At 39.9% G+C, this 17,613-nt stretch overlaps 1 protein-coding gene across 1 annotated transcript in view; it reads right to left on the bottom strand.

Annotated features, from left to right (window-relative positions):
* Positions 1 to 10,686, bottom strand: part of LOC124224818 (beta-1,4-N-acetylgalactosaminyltransferase bre-4) — a 97,372-nt gene extending 86,686 nt beyond the window's left edge. Inside the window, exon 1 of the mRNA XM_046637033.2 lies at positions 10,375 to 10,686. The gene's annotated coding sequence lies outside the window, so the exon portion shown is untranslated. The remainder of the gene's footprint in view (positions 1 to 10,374) is intronic.
* Positions 10,687 to 17,613: the final 6,927 nt, after the last annotated feature.

The raw sequence follows: 17,613 nt of genomic DNA, 5'->3' as shown, positions 1-17,613 counted from the left end.
GTCCCTTCACTTAGGGTATATCGACGAAACCCACGCAACGTTGGGGAGAAGAACTGGAATAGTAATTTGTTACACGAGGAGAAAAAGGAGACAAAGTGATATAGACATAATCCTATGAAATTAGGGTAGATAAATAATTCAGCAGAGTTCGAGAGTGCAGGTAAAACTTTCATCATGGGGTAAAAGCATTCGATTTTCCTCCCGCTACGGAAACTCGGCCAACGAGATACTCGATAACGAGGTATTAAACGACCCCAACTGCGACAATCAGTATAACGATCAGGATTCGCCGTGGGATGAAAGTCCGGAAACTGGAGACTTGCGGATTTCACCCTCGTAAGGTTTGGTCGGCGTAATAACTGTCTATGCCGCCTAGCTCGGTGTCGCAGAGATGTGCGGTGATACCATGATTCTGGATCGAACACCTCGTTAAACCCAATTACACAGGCAGGTGTCGCCTGGCGATGACAATGATCCTAAACAGCGGTGTACCGAAGGCCTAAGGGACTCACTCACCGTCTCTCTATGGGGACTTCACGAACGCGTGCTGTGAAATCGGGTAATTTGCGACTGCACCGTAAACTCGGTAGGTACCTCAATTGCGGTGAAGATCGATTCGGTAGTGGCTTTCAACGCTTCAACCCCACACGATATTTGGTCCTCACCTTTCTGGATCTTCAATCCTTTTCAATCGTAAGCCTGCTCTGTGTTGTGTATATGGGTGAAGAATGCTGTGAGATGCACTGCAAAGAATTAGACTCTCCGTCATGATTTTAATCTGCTTTAAGGACGATGGATGGATGCATGAAGTTACACCATTCTCGTAATGTCTTGTATGGAATGGGTGACTTTTGATTGTACAAGGGGTTCGTGGATTTTGCAATCTCATCAAACGCAAAACTGGAGAGTCTAGCTCGTTAGATCTAACGTTCGAGTCTAAATGGACTGGAGTTCACGGTGAAGAATACGCAATCTACTCTTCGCCAACCTAATTCTTTCCGTACCATTAACACGCGATGACAAGTCGACAAGTTTCTTTCCGCGTCAGGTTCTTACATTAAATTTTGCACTTTCACCGAAATCTAAGTCTTACGCCAATCATCTCTGCCGGCGTTAATAACCCTGCTTTTGGTGAGCGGGCTAACAATAAGTTTTATACGATTCTTGGAATCCGAAAGGCGCCACATTCTCTGTTACCTATTTGCGAAAGTAGCTCGCGTGATAGATAATCATCAGTTATCGCAATTGCACGAATGTCGCGGTCACGGTATGGAAATTACCGAGTTTCATCGAAAGACAAGGTCACAATTTTGCAGCCGTTAAAATACGGAATGAAAACCTGCAATGAAGTACTCTTCGATAGTGTATTCAATGCGTGAGTGCAGTAAGTGCATGGTATACGATTAGATGTTTCTAAACAGTGCCATGACATATGAAAATTACCACGGAAGAGTACATTTTCTATATTTTCTCAAAATTCCTACACAGCAGAAAACATTTCTTCAAAGACTGTAAGCAGTGTACGATTTCTTAAAATTGGTAAAATTTTTATCACAGCTTGTAAAGCTATTTCTTTGGCACGTCACCGTTGAATGAAAGTAGTTCAACCTCGATAAAAATTGTTTCTTAAATAATCAGCAACGCGGAGCAATCTTTCACGTCAAGTAAAGTTTTTTTTTTTCGAAAAGCAAACAAGAGCGAATCATTTCAACTAATCAAAGAATCACGGTCCAAGAAACATGTTTCTAAGTAGAGCCTATATTTGCTCGACCTTTCACGCCCGATGAAACATGAAGATTTTTTCCCGCAGAGTTTTTTCTGGTTTTCCAAGCGAGTGACTTACGCCCTGAAACTTTAACACTTGACCGGAGCTGAAGCACTATTGGCTTTGCATAAAGCCGGCAGACTGCGTTTGCCGGGATCGATAAAAGGACCGGTTTCTGCCCGCGACGAAGTATCAAGAAGATATCATCCATCCTCGACGACTTCTACACCAGCTAACCAAATATCTGCAACGCATGCGGGCGTAGGTGAGGTCAGTTCGCCGATATTCCTTCTCCCGGGTGCTAAAAATATGTTTCATCAAAACTAAACCATCTGCAGCAGCCGGCTGCCAGATCCAGGTGCGTTTTAAAATTACTCACGATTAAAAACAAAAGGATGATTTATACCACCAGAGACCGAGCAGATTGAGCTGACGTTGCGAAATGTCGGTACAAAATTTTCACCCAACACCCATTGGCACTCACATATTTATCAATGACGTCATAACAGGGCAAATGTTTTCGAAATGCGTGCCATCGTTTCGCGGCTACCGTGCTGATTGAAGCGAGCACGAATTTAACAACGAAATGTCATTTAACGAGGATTACATTTTCGCATTTCGGGTATCAAGGCATTCGTGGTACTGCAATTAAAGGATTGCGAACCCGGGATATAAATTGCAACACAAATCAGATTTTTTTTTTAAATTAGCAAAATGAGATGAAACTCTACGCTAAATAATTTAAGATCAAACTTACAAGTCATAGAATACGAAGCTTTTTTATCTACTGCAGTTTTTGTACAAACTTTTAAAAAATTTCCAGGGATTTCGCACGTTGATGAAAAAAAGAATCTTGATCAAAGAAAATAATTTCGTTACTTCGCTCACACAATGAATATTTTCATAACATTATGAAACGGTTCAATTTGTCTTATGAAATACTTTTCCACTTAACTTCATCAGAGACTGAACGGTATATTTTATAAAATGAATAAAAATTTCCTCAGTTTAAAAACATATTTGCTGTTTGATAGAAGTAATAAGAATGCGATTGCTATATACGAGTAAGAGTGAAGTTCTATTTTCCTTTTCTTCTTTATCACAATCAGTGTGTGTGGACGATTTCCGATTTTCAGAAAGCCGTATCTCGGCATGAAACAGCAGTAAAAATATTTACACAAACCTCAGAGGCACGTGTATGCATAGTATTTCAGTAAGACAAATTGTCTTATCGTAGAATGCGCTGCGAACTTGCCCCTCGATAAAAATCCCTGACGACGAAAGGAAGGCATTCAGACATTAACTCAAAGGCGGCGGCTGTCAGACAAACTTCCTTTTCATCGTCAACAGGCATTGCAACTGGCAATTAATGGACGAATTATACCAGCGCAAAATGTCGTTCACAGGATACGCTAAATCAAGTTAGGGATTCAATCGAAGCCCCGCAGATAACGCTAATTTGTGATCAACCACATTGCCGCTGTCGATGGGAAAACATGGTGCGAGCGAAATTGCCATTCCCACAGACTCGGCATCGTGACGGAATGACATTCTTTTGGAAAATTAAAGTGGATAAAAAAAAAATGATGATCTATTTGTCGCGAAGAACTTACTGCGTGAAATATTTGTTCAGTGAAAGAGGAAAGTTGTATGTCAGTCGCGTATAAACCAATAGCTTCACAGCGGTCGAATAAATAATTTTCATTAGTGTACGGTAAGAATAGTCACGAAATTGGGGAAGATTACTTACCGCAGTGAAAAAACGAGAGACGATTCTTCGACGTTTCAAAAGAAAAATGTTTGCTTTATACCTAAATCGCGTATAAAAACCCAGTCCAAAATTGTTATACGGGAATTGACAACAAAAGTGGATACATAATACATCAGAGTTTGATGGAAATATGGCGACGACCGGCAATGTTTGCACGTTCACGTCATGTTCCGTATAACAAAATTTCCCACAGCTGTGAAAACTCGATTGCGCGGCCAACGTCTGTCCGCTTTGACTTGACTGAGAATAAAACATGTCCGGGATGAATAAAAAATTGCACGTTGCACCCCCGTGGCTGGGGAGCAATGATTAGCGATCCGAGAGATAAACGTTACGACCCGAGAGACGCTGCACGGTCTAATTCATATTCAAGGGCTGACGTGTGCAGCGTACACCGCAGCTTATAACTCAGAAATTTTCATCCAACCCGAGAGCAATGTTTTATGACTTACTTGTCCACCAGACGTCAGAAAATTTGTGGCGCTTGTATCGCTGGAATTAAATATAATACCAGGTACCCACGTGGCTGTCTTGACTGCGGCTGACTTGTGAATAATGAATGACGAATGAACGAACGAATGATTGAATTATTAAACAGATTACTTAGCGGTGAATTAAACGTTTCTGGGATTTGGCAAAGCTCGCAGTTCTTTAATTAGTCATTTTTTACACTACGCGATATAATTCAATGAATAACGAAAAGATTGCGTCGTAAGGTTTGAAAAATTTCGATCGATTGTCTACAATCTTCTTTTAAGTTTCATACGAACTTTAGTTTCAAACTTCGTTTACGATTTTTCGTTAAAGTTTCAAACTTCCTAAAAACTTTTATAATCTCTTGCATAGGAAGTTCGAGATGTTAGTGTTACGTGAATTCCACTTATTCTGGAAGACTTTTAACCCAGAATTTACGAACCTCAAAAAATTTCAAACTCTACGCGCGAAAGTTTGGTTTTTTCAATTCATTCCTGTCGAAATATAGCTTATACGAATTATACTCTGACCCGATTTGGAAAGCGTAATTCAAACAGAGATATGTTAAATTGAAGACAATTTTACGTGTGTGTGTTTTTTTTTTTTTTTTGATACGGCATTTACGACAAAGCCGCGAAAATGAAATTAATCATGTCCGTCAACACGCGGGGTCGAATTTGATTCCAGACACAGTAACTATCGCAGTTTGGTTCGCAACGAATACGTTACACTTACGTATTCGAGAAACAGCTGCGGGGGCAATTAAGCCAATATAACAGGAACACTATGCGGCGGCAGTGTGAAGTTTCAACAAATTTCACATCAACCTTGTTGTAGCTAGAAGCTGCACCACCGGACGTTTTGACTCTAGTGTCTAACGCATCCGCTTACACGTGCATACATCACGAGTTTACACATGGGTACATACGGATCACAAGTTCAGCGGTTCACGTAGTTGGATAACAGAGATACGATGACTAGATTTCGCTGTTTGTACTGGCGGGAAAATGATCAAAATTCAGAAATAGAGGATGAGAGAGAGAGAGAGAGAGAGAGGCAAAAGGGATTGCGGGTCACGCTATGGTTATACAACGGAGGGCAAAAATGATATGATGGCAATAAAAAAAAAAAAAAAAAAAAAACAAAACACCCGTCGGAAATTTTTCAAAATGTCGTTTCACCGCCTCACGCGATCCACGACCGAAGACTGATCCTCGAAACATTTCCTCATGGATGGTAATTTGTCAGCGGTTTCTGAGAAGGGTTCAAGACAAAGAGGCCTTCGATCGCTGATAAATCCCATGAGCACGTAGTTGCGCGGGGGATCAAATGGAGTAGCTGGTACGCTTAAGCGTGACGAGCATTAATAGCCATGAGTGAAAAGCCTTCCGGCGTTCTACGCACAGGTGAATACGCATGGATAAGTACATACATGCACGTCAAAGCCGCGAGAAATTTGCAAAAACCCATGTATAAGACTTCCATGTATAAATGTGTAAAAACAAGAATAATCGCCAATTTCGTAAGACTCAGCGTCGCTATGCATCAAAATATCCAACGTCGCCTGACTCCAACATTTCGATTTATTCTGCATGGTTCGAGAAACAGGAATTCGTGAAAACCGCACATTTTTTATCGCACCACAGACCGGTCTTCAACATATTCTTGCCAATTCATTAATTGCCTGGGTTTATTAGGAGCACCGTCTCGTATCAGAAATAAAGAAAAAAAAAAACTATCCAAAAATATTTTTCAACATATTAATTATAGATCGTATTTAACATTATATCATCAACGTATGAGAATTTTTGTTTCAAGCGGACAGTCACCCCGCAGTTTAGTTCTTTATTTCGCTTGAAACGCCTGCACAGCATCCTTCGATTAGGTAATATCTTGCTCTGCACGGAAGTGAAAAAATAAATTTAAGAAAAAGAAACAAATATGAAAGAAACCGGCGTCTGGCCAGCGGCTCTCATGCCAAAGTCTACTTGAGTGACCGAGCGAGTTTCTCCTTTCAAATATTGAATGATGAGAAAAGTCTATTTTTTGAGCTGTGGTATACACAGTTATAGAAAAATTTTCTATAACTTACGAAATGTTCCATTTTACATACGGTGGCCGATTGAAGATGAGACTTAAATTTTATTCTCCTGCGTTTTAACAGGATCTTCAACATCGATTCACGATTTTATTCCCGACAGATTTTCTCAAAAATGTTCCCCGTACTGTACGAACAGCGACAAAACGCACTCAATTTCTCGTTACATCGCATTCGCAACTTGCATTATAATATTAACCGAACTGCGATTCTTGCGCTCTTTGTGGAATAATCACTCGTAACAAATCAGTATGCGGTTAAAACGCACGTAGATTAGTCGAACATAATCAACCACCTGGAACTTCTGTCTTTGCTCAAACTGACCAGACGCGGTTTCAGACCAGACAACTCGGTCGCTGCGGTGGTAAAAATGAATCACTTTGAAGTTTAAAAAAAGATCTCAGTCGCAGCATGTATCATCACAAAGTAGCAGACATTCATCAAGTCTGATAGCACATTTTTTTAAACAAGGTAACCGAGTTCGAAAAATCAGTGAAATTGAACACCATCGAATATCTGCATATTATGATATGGATATTATGATATGTATCACTAATTGTGATCGTAACAGTGCAGTTGTTTCACAGCCAGGCTACATTATGTTTAGTTTCGCAGTATTGCAGCTTTAACATCGTCTGGTACAGGCAGAAAAAAACATTCATGCGGTGATACGGTTTCCTGTCGAGAATACAATCTGTGTAACCGTATCGCAAAGTGAACGATGACTGGAGATAAATTTCTCGGTCGCTTTGCATTTATACAGTGTTAAAATATAAATGGAAAGTTTCTTCTGCAAAATGTCCTCTTTGTACGATCTGTACGTAGACAATGGTATATTCAGATTGCACTAAAAGTTATTTAGTTTTTCGCGTGAAAAGTCTCTCGGGATTTGTAAGAGGAGGAAAATACCAAACAGGGACAGTACCGGAAACTGCAGCAACTTCTTCGGATGTGTCTGAAAATGGGCGAATAGACCGGCGGATCTGTCAGTCTGAGCGAAGAGATATTTCGAAACTTCAAATAAACGAGAATAGTGACGAATTGCTTTCCGCCGTCGTTGAAGCAGTAGCAGCTTCGGGTCAACCTCTGCTTTTGAAAATAACTAACTCTGTAATATCGCGTTGGATATTGAGCGAGGAATTCTTTTTCCTGCAGCGTATGCAAAAGACAGGAAAGAAGGAGTAATGAGGATTTTTGATAAAGTTCCAGGCAATTATACGGCAACTGTGTCTGAACGCGAATGACGCCAAGATTATTGTACAGCATTTTATTCGACGGTTGATATTTCATTTGACTGTCTCGTGGTAAAATATATTCAAACGTCCCTCCCGATTGACGCATTACAGCTGCTAATAATATCGTCATCACAGTGTGGAAGAACACTGCCAGAAAAATTGTCAAAATTCAACTGGATTGTGACAAACTTTCGGTGCGATGAAATTTAACTGAAAATAATTGCACGGCACAGAATTTTCTGATTTTTTATAGTCCCGATTTAATATTTAAACGCTGTTTATTTGCGGTGTGTTATACTGATAAAAACAAAACGAAATCGATAGATTCAGAGGACTAGTATATGTATAATATAAATTTACTTATTTTCGTGAAATTTTTCATTTTCAATTAAGTATCGTTTCACTTAATCTTTTCTTATAAACGCAGCCACAAAGTGACGAATTCTTTCGAGTAAGAAGATTCTCTTCAGTATACAAAAACTAATTAATTGCAGAATGCCTATAAAATATTTTACCCGAATAAAATCATAAATTAAGTCGACAAGAAAGAATCTTATTTGAAGCAATCAACATTTATTGAAGCCAAATTAGTATTTGACGAATACCTACGCATATTAAAATCCAAAATCGATTCAATATTTCAGAAATAGCTAGAAATGAATATATTTCATTGGATAAACTGAAATTTGCTCGATCCAACTAAATGGTTCTCAATTCCGACGTTAAAAGTAAACATTTCTATCATGAAAATAAAATTGCACTTAATTAAAGAGATGAAAATTGAAAACATTTTCTTCTCAATGCATTTATTCTTTGATAGAAATTTTTTTTTTTTTTTTTTTTTAATTAAAAAATTATACCACAATTTCTGGTATTTTTCACGTTAGGGGGCTCCGAGTTTTGACTCGCCCCGACGTCACGCGTTCTTCTCCAAGCTATAATTGTTCAGCAGCGTGTAGGAATTACGTTACAATAAAACGAGAGAAACCGAGAATCCGAGATATAGTTTATAGCGACATTTTGGCCGTTATACAGACTTTCTGCATGACATTGAGGTGAAAATAATGACGGAAAGTTGTGAGCGCTAATTAGCTGAGCCGTGTTATTACGCTACAGATAATGGCGAGAATGAGATGATCCTGTCAAGTAAACGGTTGAAGCAACGTAATCCCGGCGTAATTACCTGTTCAAGGCGTTTGAAGCAATTCCATTTTTGCGTCAAGCGTCGCGAAGTACTGCCGTGGATTTACTCGTACACTTATTGTTCGGACGTCGTTTAGTCAAACAAATTCATAGTAAAGTGAGTAATACAAATAAAAAAGGACCGGAGACCGCTTTATTCTGATACACGAGACCCGTTGCGTTCTTCAAGAATCCAACGAACCATGGCCGACTATTTACACGCAAACACACGTAGGAGTGAATCCCGCAAACTAAAGCTGCATTTTTCAGGCTTTCAGGATTTCGTCGAAGGTAAAATTGCGTCTAAGCTATTCTTGCCATCGTTTCATTTCACCCGATGAAGCGATCGAGGCCTCTGAAGTGCTGGTAATGATCCTAGAGCCGAAATAAAATTCCAAGCGTGTCAACGGCGGCCATGTTGATTTTGTAATACAGCGCTTCAATTGTTCGTATAAAATACTTTACAAATATTTTTTATTCAGATAGCTGCTGCCGATCATCTCCCCGTTGGGTAAGGTTATGAATTGAAAATTCGAGTCTCAAAGGGATACTTCTCAGTTCTTTGTTCGTTCGATGATCGATTGACCTTTGTGAATAATATTTCGATATAAATGTCTGCACGATGTGTCAGTTTACGCTTCGCTTTCTCATCTTCAAATGTTTAAGGCTCTTATCTTTAAGGCTTCACTTCACCGGCGAATCAGGTTAATTCCCGATTTGTAAAAATCATACGAGTCTTTGTCGTTAGTTTTCTCTTTACACCCCAGCTGCTGAAAAATCGAAAATCTTCTCATATTTTCAAATACAATAACGCGTATTCATTTGATCCATTCGAGATTGAAGGAGATTTATATATGTTGTATAAAAAAAAAAAAAAAAAAAAAAAAAAAAACGGCACTCGGTAATCCTGTTTGACACAGCTTTGAAAACAGATGTAAAGTACAACTCGCATTCTGCGGCATGTCTGCAGTTACTCGACAAAAGCTTTGATGCGGCACAGAATGAGACTTACGTAAGCCCCCGACACACATCTGTGTGTAAAAAAAAAAAAAAAATCCTTCCATCGCATCCTTGCGCATCGTCGCGGGTCTTGAAATGAGAGAAAACTGAATTGACAATACGTATTACGGGTATAATAATGTTTTATTCGTATTACCGTGTGTGTATTATTCAATTTGTACAAATTGTTGTTTGCAGTGTGCTAATCGTCATTCATATTCGATGCGATATAAATTATATATCGCACTGTGTCAAGTTCGTCATTTCAAATCCAGAGTAAAAAAAAGTAAATTCTAATAATGAAAAATCTAGGTACCGTCTGAGTGTCGATAGAAATGTAAAAAGATCGGAAAATAGAACGGTCACAGTGCCGAATTTTCAAACGCGTGAAAGTACATTTGTAGAAAATCGACGTACAAGATAACCAAAATGTGGGTACGTAAGAGAGTAAAGAAAGTGGTAATACGGAATCGCAGAAACAATGATCAGTAAGAAACATGGCAGAATTTCGACAACTCTGATTTGACTTTTCACAGCTATTTAACTATTTTACAGTTTGCCTTGTCTATGCTTAGACATTACGCATTTAAAATACCCATCTCATGAAAATCCGATATCGCGACCCTAGTATTTTCACCCCCATTCCAAACGTCATCGCTACTGGCACACGTGTGTAATTCTCCTGGCGAATCAGCGGCGATAACGACTCTCTGCGTATCAGAATTGCCGAAAGAACGGAACGAAGACGTTCGTTTGTTTATTTCCGCGTTTATAAAAAGCGCGACACTCGGTAATCGTGACGAACAAACGAAGAGCGGCAAACTTCAGCTCGTTCCAATTTTCTACTCACCTCGCGGTGAGCCAGGATCCTGCCTCCGTTCGTCCTTCGCCTGTTTTTCCTCGCCCTCTCCTTATCACCGCTGCGCCACAGAGCTCATTGTCAGCAGCACCGTTCGGGACGAGTCCGTTCTATTTTCGAAGCATCGCCGCGTCGCGTCGTTCACTCACCCACGTGACTGGAAATGACGCAAATTAAAACCCGGCACTCTCACTCGCCGGAGATAACCGCACTCGGCGTCATTTCGTGTTGCGAAAAGTGAAAGCAACCGCTGTCAACGCACACGGCATCCGAGACGCGTCGCCGCCGCGATGCTAACGGCGAATTTCGGCACTCTCGGATATCCTCGGATATATCGGTGGCCGTGCCGCGGCGCTCAATGAAGTCGGTTCGTCCCTCGGCCCCGACGATCGCCGAGACTCAGCGCCATCTCGGAGCCATCTTGACAACTCGGATTCCACCCCGAGGCTTCTCGAGGTCTTATTGGCATTGCAGCTGCCCTTCGTATCTCGCCGAGTTTTCGGAATAGCCGGAAGGATTTTTAGAATCAAGAATAGGAATTGCCGCCGAATGAAACCGCAAAGACGAGATCGGCAAAAAACCTTGCGGTATTTTAACTTTTTTCCTGGTTTCAGAGAGTGAAAATCTACAAGCAGTGTAAAAAAACTTTTGCAGTTTTTTGACTGCAAACCTGCGTTATCGGTGTTCTTTCGTTTCAAAGAAATTGTTTGTTTAATTTTATAAGAAATATTTTTTAGTTCATTGCGATGAAATGGTGGTATTTTTATTATCGTTATGCTTTTTTTACGCAAACACCTTGTATTTTGCAAGAATACTGTACGCGATGGAGGGAAATGAAAGTAATTTTTGTATCCAGCACACACGAAAACGTAATATTTACCGAAACCATCTCACGAAGCTGAAAAAAAATATTTTTTTCCCGACCAGTGTAATTTAAGTTTCACAAGCTTAGAAGTTTTTCCATCAACGGTTCCGACCAACAATATTACCAAGTACAAAAACTATCCTAATTGGTTATTCCCGGAGCGGAGAACCAACGCTTTTTGTACTTCGAGGTGTGAGTCTTGAACTTGTGTCACGTGCAGAGAAGAAAGCACGTGCAAAATAAAGAAAAAACAACTCTCAGGAATAACGTACGTGTGTCTTGTACATCGTGTAATGTAATATCGTGGCACAGTAACTCACCGGGTATTCTAGCTGGGCAAAAGTGAAAAATTTCTTAGCATAATTTCATTTTCCCTGAAATGGTAACCTCATCGGGTTTACCTGCACGGTGTGCGGTATAATTTTTACGACAACTTATGCATCGCACTATAGCGAAATGTTTCACTGGCCTTATATTCGGCTCAATATTTCCGAGTTGTACATCGTGTTCGAATAAATTATGCGAGCTTAATTTTTTCCGACTTTCCAGTTGCGTGTGTGTATAAATTTGACTTGTTACTTTTGACTGATATCATCAAACTGGGTTAGATTTGGGAGTCACTGATTTTTCAATGCTGAAAAATTATCCTCGAATTGATCAACAAAAAAAGGGAATCGACAAAATTACTTCAGAATTTTTTTCTCACGTGAAATTGGTCAGAAATTATATCAGCCGGTAGTTCAGCAGTTTTTGAAACTTCCCATGAATGTCCCAGCATGTAATGATTCTAGTACAAGTTTATATGCGTTACGTGTGCTGGAAACTTGAAAACTTGGAAGTTAGTATTCTTCCCTGTAAGTTAATTGGAACGTTTTTGCTGTGCGAAGCTTCGCTCTAAAAACGAAGCAATCGTAAGTAACTATGATGGAGACTACGTGCCATTTACCTGCCTTAACAACACGTGACACATATCTTTTGAAATTCAGCCAGCTGTTATTCCGGAACAAAGGCGTTCCCAGATTCCCAGTTCGAAACTTAGGGGCGTCCATTAGTAAAATCATCCTGACTATGAAGTCAGGACTGGGTTAAATTGAACAAAGTTTCAATTGCACTTGAGCTAGTCGCTTGGCAAAACGATTCCAGTTGGATAAGGGCGTGAATATTCCTTCCCTACAGTTTCACTCCTCGGAGAATAGAAGGGGTGAAATAAAAACTAGGAAAGTATAAAATAAGGGTGAAAAAAACGCCAGTTTATCTGCTCGCTGTTTGTTCTTTGAAATCGCAAAAAGGTGATCCTGATTTTTTTGTGATTACCTTTTTGTCTCTCTCTCTATCTCTCTCTATCTCTATCTCTCGCTTCATCTGGACTCGAAATGGATTGGTATACGTCAAGCGGGATGCGTCCTCTGATCACATCCTGATAAAATCTGAGGCCGATCTTCAACTACTCTCGCATCGCACCTGACTAACGTCGAAGTCATCTGAATCTACCCTCGTTGGATTGGATTGCGGCTCCATCTCTTCTATTCCTGATGCCACTCTCTGCAACTACAGATTACCCATCATCATTTCATATCCCCGTTCATCCCTACTCATTATCGTAATTATAAGTATTTTTTGTTATCTTGTTACATTGCCCTCCACATATGGCACAAATGTACCTCTCTATTTTCTTTTCCTATTTATGTCTATATAGTATTATATCTATTTAGTAGTTTCCTGTTTATGTTTATACTATTAAGATATTCTATTATTTTTCTCTGTCTCTGTTCAACTTGCCCATTGGCTCCTACAGGCCACGGCATAAAATAAATCTAAATCTAAATCTAAAAATCTCTCTCTCACTTGTGATAAAAAGTCAAGAAACAGTGGCGTTTGTATCAGTAAATACAGTTTCCAAAATCTCGTTAAGCACCACGATCTGCGTCTAATTGTAAACCCAAAAATTTATGCAACAATACATCAGCGAAACGAAAATGCAGAATTTGGAAAATTAAACGGCGTAACAGAACCATCGTGTCGCCAAGAAGTCGAGGATAACTTTGACTTTGGAAGTGACGTGTGATATCCCGTGAGTAATTAACGACCCGACGGATCAGCTGCGCGTGATTAATTTCACGGCCACATGACGTACGGCGATGTAAGTTAATTCGATGCGTGAAACAGCTTAATATATTATCATTCCATCCCCGCGATGTAGGAAATTCTCTAAGGCTGTAATAAAACGTCAAATTAATCGGAATCCACGGGTACAAAGGCGCTCGAAAATACTTCTTCGACTCAACGTAACGCCCCGTAACACGAATAACACGGTTCTACATTCTCTATCCGGGACTCAATGCTTGTCGCGAATGAAGAATTCCTTGATTCATAGTACGCCTGAATCATTTTGAGGAATTTCAGGTCGGACTGACTGACATTAATCTACCCGGTTCGCTCCCTCAGACTTACATTCTAATTCCATCTTCTCCTCAAGTGGGTTGTCAATCAAGTTCCCCGTTGGGACCTTTCAATGAAAACCTTCATCGAAACTCGCGGCGACGGTGATGCGTTACAGCGATCCGTACAATAAGACCCGAGGCAACTCTAACGGCCGCAAAACAATCCTCGTAAAATAACGAGACCTGGCTAATGAACCGCGGAGTTGAACTTTGGACTAATTAACGATAAATTCATCGCCTCGGATCCCCAGCCAAGAGTGCGAGACCGTTTGCAGGAACCGACTGGCGGCCGGAGGGCTCACAATTTCCCAACTGTCAAGCTACACGCCTCGGATAAGTCTGTTAAAGCTGAACTCGTTTGTATGTATTAAAACGTCTGCCGGACGAAATAATCTTGGAGAAATCTTCATTTGGGATGAGAAGCCAAGTGACTCGGGTTTGTGTGTGATTATGTAACCGGTCAGTGTAACGTTATTAAACCGGTCGGTTTCGTTGTCGCAATTTAAAAGCTTTTGCTAAAAGTATCCGTTGCGATAAAGGTTTTACTCCTCCCTCTCTCTTCCTCTGTCTCTTTTTCTTGGGATTCGTTTATCAATTTTTTTTTTTTTAAATATTACACGATCTTGAATCGCGATGCAGAAAAAGATTCAACTTCGAGAGCAGTTCTTCTTTTACATATTCGCGATGTAAATAGACGTCTGTTGTCTGAGCAACAACGAAAATTTCAAATGCTTTCACGGAATAAGTTTTATAAGTCAGAATAATAAAGAGACGGGGGTGAGAAAAAACCCCGAGGCTACGTAAGGCCGTATCAATGCGTCAATAAATCATCCCTTATGTATGTACCTACACCTATTTTTACCTCAAATATCGGTCTGTACATAGCCCATGTACCACACTTTATATCAAAGCGAATAAAATCTTTTATGCATGCCCTGCTATCTACCTCATTCGCCAACGTTGCACGTTGAGAATTTCGAAATAAAAAAGATGATTGTTCCGGAAAAAAAATGACAATAAATTTGAAAAAAATTTAAAAACGAAATAAAGAAACAGCTGCTCCGTCTGCTCATCGGAATGCTTGAACGTCTTCAAATTTGGGCTATAATCGCAAAGCGCAGAAGATATAATTAATAATGAAATGTAGACGAAGGTGTAAAATCGAGATTTATTTCCCCAGCACCACACGGTTTTCGCTTTGAATCCTAACGAGATATAAAAAAGAAGAGACGATGATAAATAAATTCCTAAAGCCATTGAATCACAACGATCGTTACACTTACACCCCCATCAAATTCAACGCTAATGACCTTTCCTCTCGATACTTTAGCTTCGATTTAAGCACCGTTCGAAACTAAATTACGAATAGGCTTCCGGTACGGCAAAATGAGAATTCTTTTCTCGGAAATGGATTTCCCTTTTATTATATAATATTATACGAAAAACGCCCCGGCGTCCAACCTTTCAGACACGGAACTCCGGCAAGTAGTAATGGCACAGTTTGTTCGGACGCGGCCCGCCGATCTTCAGCCGCATGTGATCAGCTCCTTTCATCATTTTTCTCCACCGTTCTGAAACGTTTTTTTCCCCTCACTTTCCCTCGGCCTTTCATCAGAGCCTGTCACGCAATCGGAGCACAAAAGTATCCAATCCGTACAATCTACGGAAAGACCGTAAATTTTCTCCGCAGTTTTGATTAAAAAAATTTACGTACTCACTCGAGGTAAAGAAGGAAGAGATCGTTTATTTTCGCTGCCACGAAAAGTGATAAAACGATAAAATTTAATTCCAGCGAACATATTTTCGAATCTAGTCGCAGTTTTTTCCTGTCCAAAACAATTCTCACGAGAACGTGAGCTTGAGATGTCAGAGATACGAAATCACAACCTACAGTGTGTACAAAAATGTAGCCATGAATAACCACTCCACAGTTTTCCACTTCGCACCTCCTGTGTTAAGTCATTGCAGTTTTTACGTTTATATACTCAGGGAATCCGCCCTTCGTTTTAGCTCCAGGACTGCGCATAAGCTCGCAGGCAACGCATAAGCTTTGCATAAAGCTAAAGCATGAAACACCCCTGAGAATTTTTATCAAAGATGAAAGGTTGCGTGTGGATATTTCACGGTTTATCGATTGTGGCGCCTTCTGAGCTAATTTGAAAGCTTTGCCGTGCAAACGAGTACAGATCACGAAGCTCAAATATTTTCATAAATTACAGGAAAGTTCGATGGTCGGAGATTCACGCCGTAAGTGCCGGCAGATTTTCTTTGTCGGCTTCGAGTTCACGTACCGGAAATATGAGCTCCGGAAAAAATGCGTAAAACTGTCTAATTGGACGATGAAAAAAAAGAAAACAACAAAAAAAAAAAAGTAAATTTGCACATTAATTTTTACGAAAGCGCTGAGAATATTATCATACGTTTTCAGAGAACTTGTCTGGGAATCGTAGAGTAACAGCTATTTTCTGCAGTTTATGCTTATTTTTACGCAAAAGATGTTTTCTTTTTTTCTTCGAAAATATTCATCGATCAAGATGTAAAATTTTTGGTGGAATTAGACTGGTTTGAAAGATTCTCAAAAATTTTCCACACGACCAACACAGCGTTTGATAAATCAGTGATTTACGTACACGCAAATTTTCACTTTTCTCAAATTCTTTGTGTAACAACGTTTTGATTGTTACGAAAGCTCGGTAGGAATTTTTTTTGTCAACTTTTAAGAGGGTTCATTGGAAAAACGGAGCATTTCAGTGTCTCAGTCCCGACTGATTTCTCGAGCATCGGGCAGTTATCATACCCAAATATATTTGAAGCATGAAAATTCACCTCGTGTGAATATCGGTAGCTACTGTGTTTTTTTCAAGGCACCAGTAAAATACGCGCAAATAGAATAGCACGCAAGGAACTCGCTAATTGACGGATGACGATTTCACGACACGCCAGCCGAAAGGCACGAGGCATAATTTCATACTTCGATTAGAAGGCGAGAATCCAACCAGCACGAAATCGATTCGCCGTTTACCCCAGTGCCTGACTGGTGAAAGTTGAAAGTTGAAACCTCGCAGAGGTGATAAATGGGCAATTCCACGTCAAATTGGACATGAATTAACCTCGTATTTCAAGAAAACGATAAAAACTTTATGTGCACAGAGTACAGGTGAAAAAAGAGGCCACATATTTTCTTATCCATTCGAATTATTTTTACTTCGGCCATCACAGGATATACTAAATTTTGCTGAAAAGTGAGCTTGTTGTCTAGCTAAAAAATGATATCTTCTTTTCCATTTGTCGTAGAATGTTGAACAATTGTTAAAAGAAGAATTTTCAAACGGAGGGATGCGAATTTCGTAAATATGATAGAAATCACCGCTCTGTGATGATTGGAATACTAATTGTTAAATAAATTAACCGATCTGACGACTTTTCAACGAATATTCATTCAGTAAAAAAAAATTTTTTCAATCTTTATGGCTGTACGAACATATATGTCTTCTCTGTTTCACGCAAAATTTCTGTACGTTCGATTTGAAAAAACTGAGGTGAGAAAATATTAAAATCCCTGCGATTTGGCGCGGAATTGCTCAAACATGAGGCACTCGTGTTAAGCCGTTCACAGTTCACTCTCATTACCAAAGGACCACACCCCGACATGTGATTCACCCGCCTGCCTGTAACCTGCAGAGCCTAAGGCACCAATTAATTAGAGAACCGCCGAATCATTGTCCTAAACAACGAATTTATATTCCATTGCGTGCTGCGAGGCTTACGTCATATTATTCCCACCCGAAATTGAATCCCAATAAATATACTTCGCCGGTGCCACTCGAAATTTCTCGAAACTTCGTCGATCGGGGCGAATATACGTGTTGGTTTAGCCTAATTACGGCGATTATTTGTTATAAAAAATTGCCGCACCATGAGTGA

The sequence above is a fragment of the Neodiprion pinetum genome, chromosome 1, assembly GCF_021155775.2.
Source record: "Neodiprion pinetum isolate iyNeoPine1 chromosome 1, iyNeoPine1.2, whole genome shotgun sequence".
Lineage (NCBI taxonomy): Eukaryota > Metazoa > Arthropoda > Insecta > Hymenoptera > Diprionidae > Neodiprion > Neodiprion pinetum.
The sequence above is the reverse complement of the archived record's forward strand: the minus strand, read 5'-3'. Positions and strand labels throughout refer to the sequence as shown.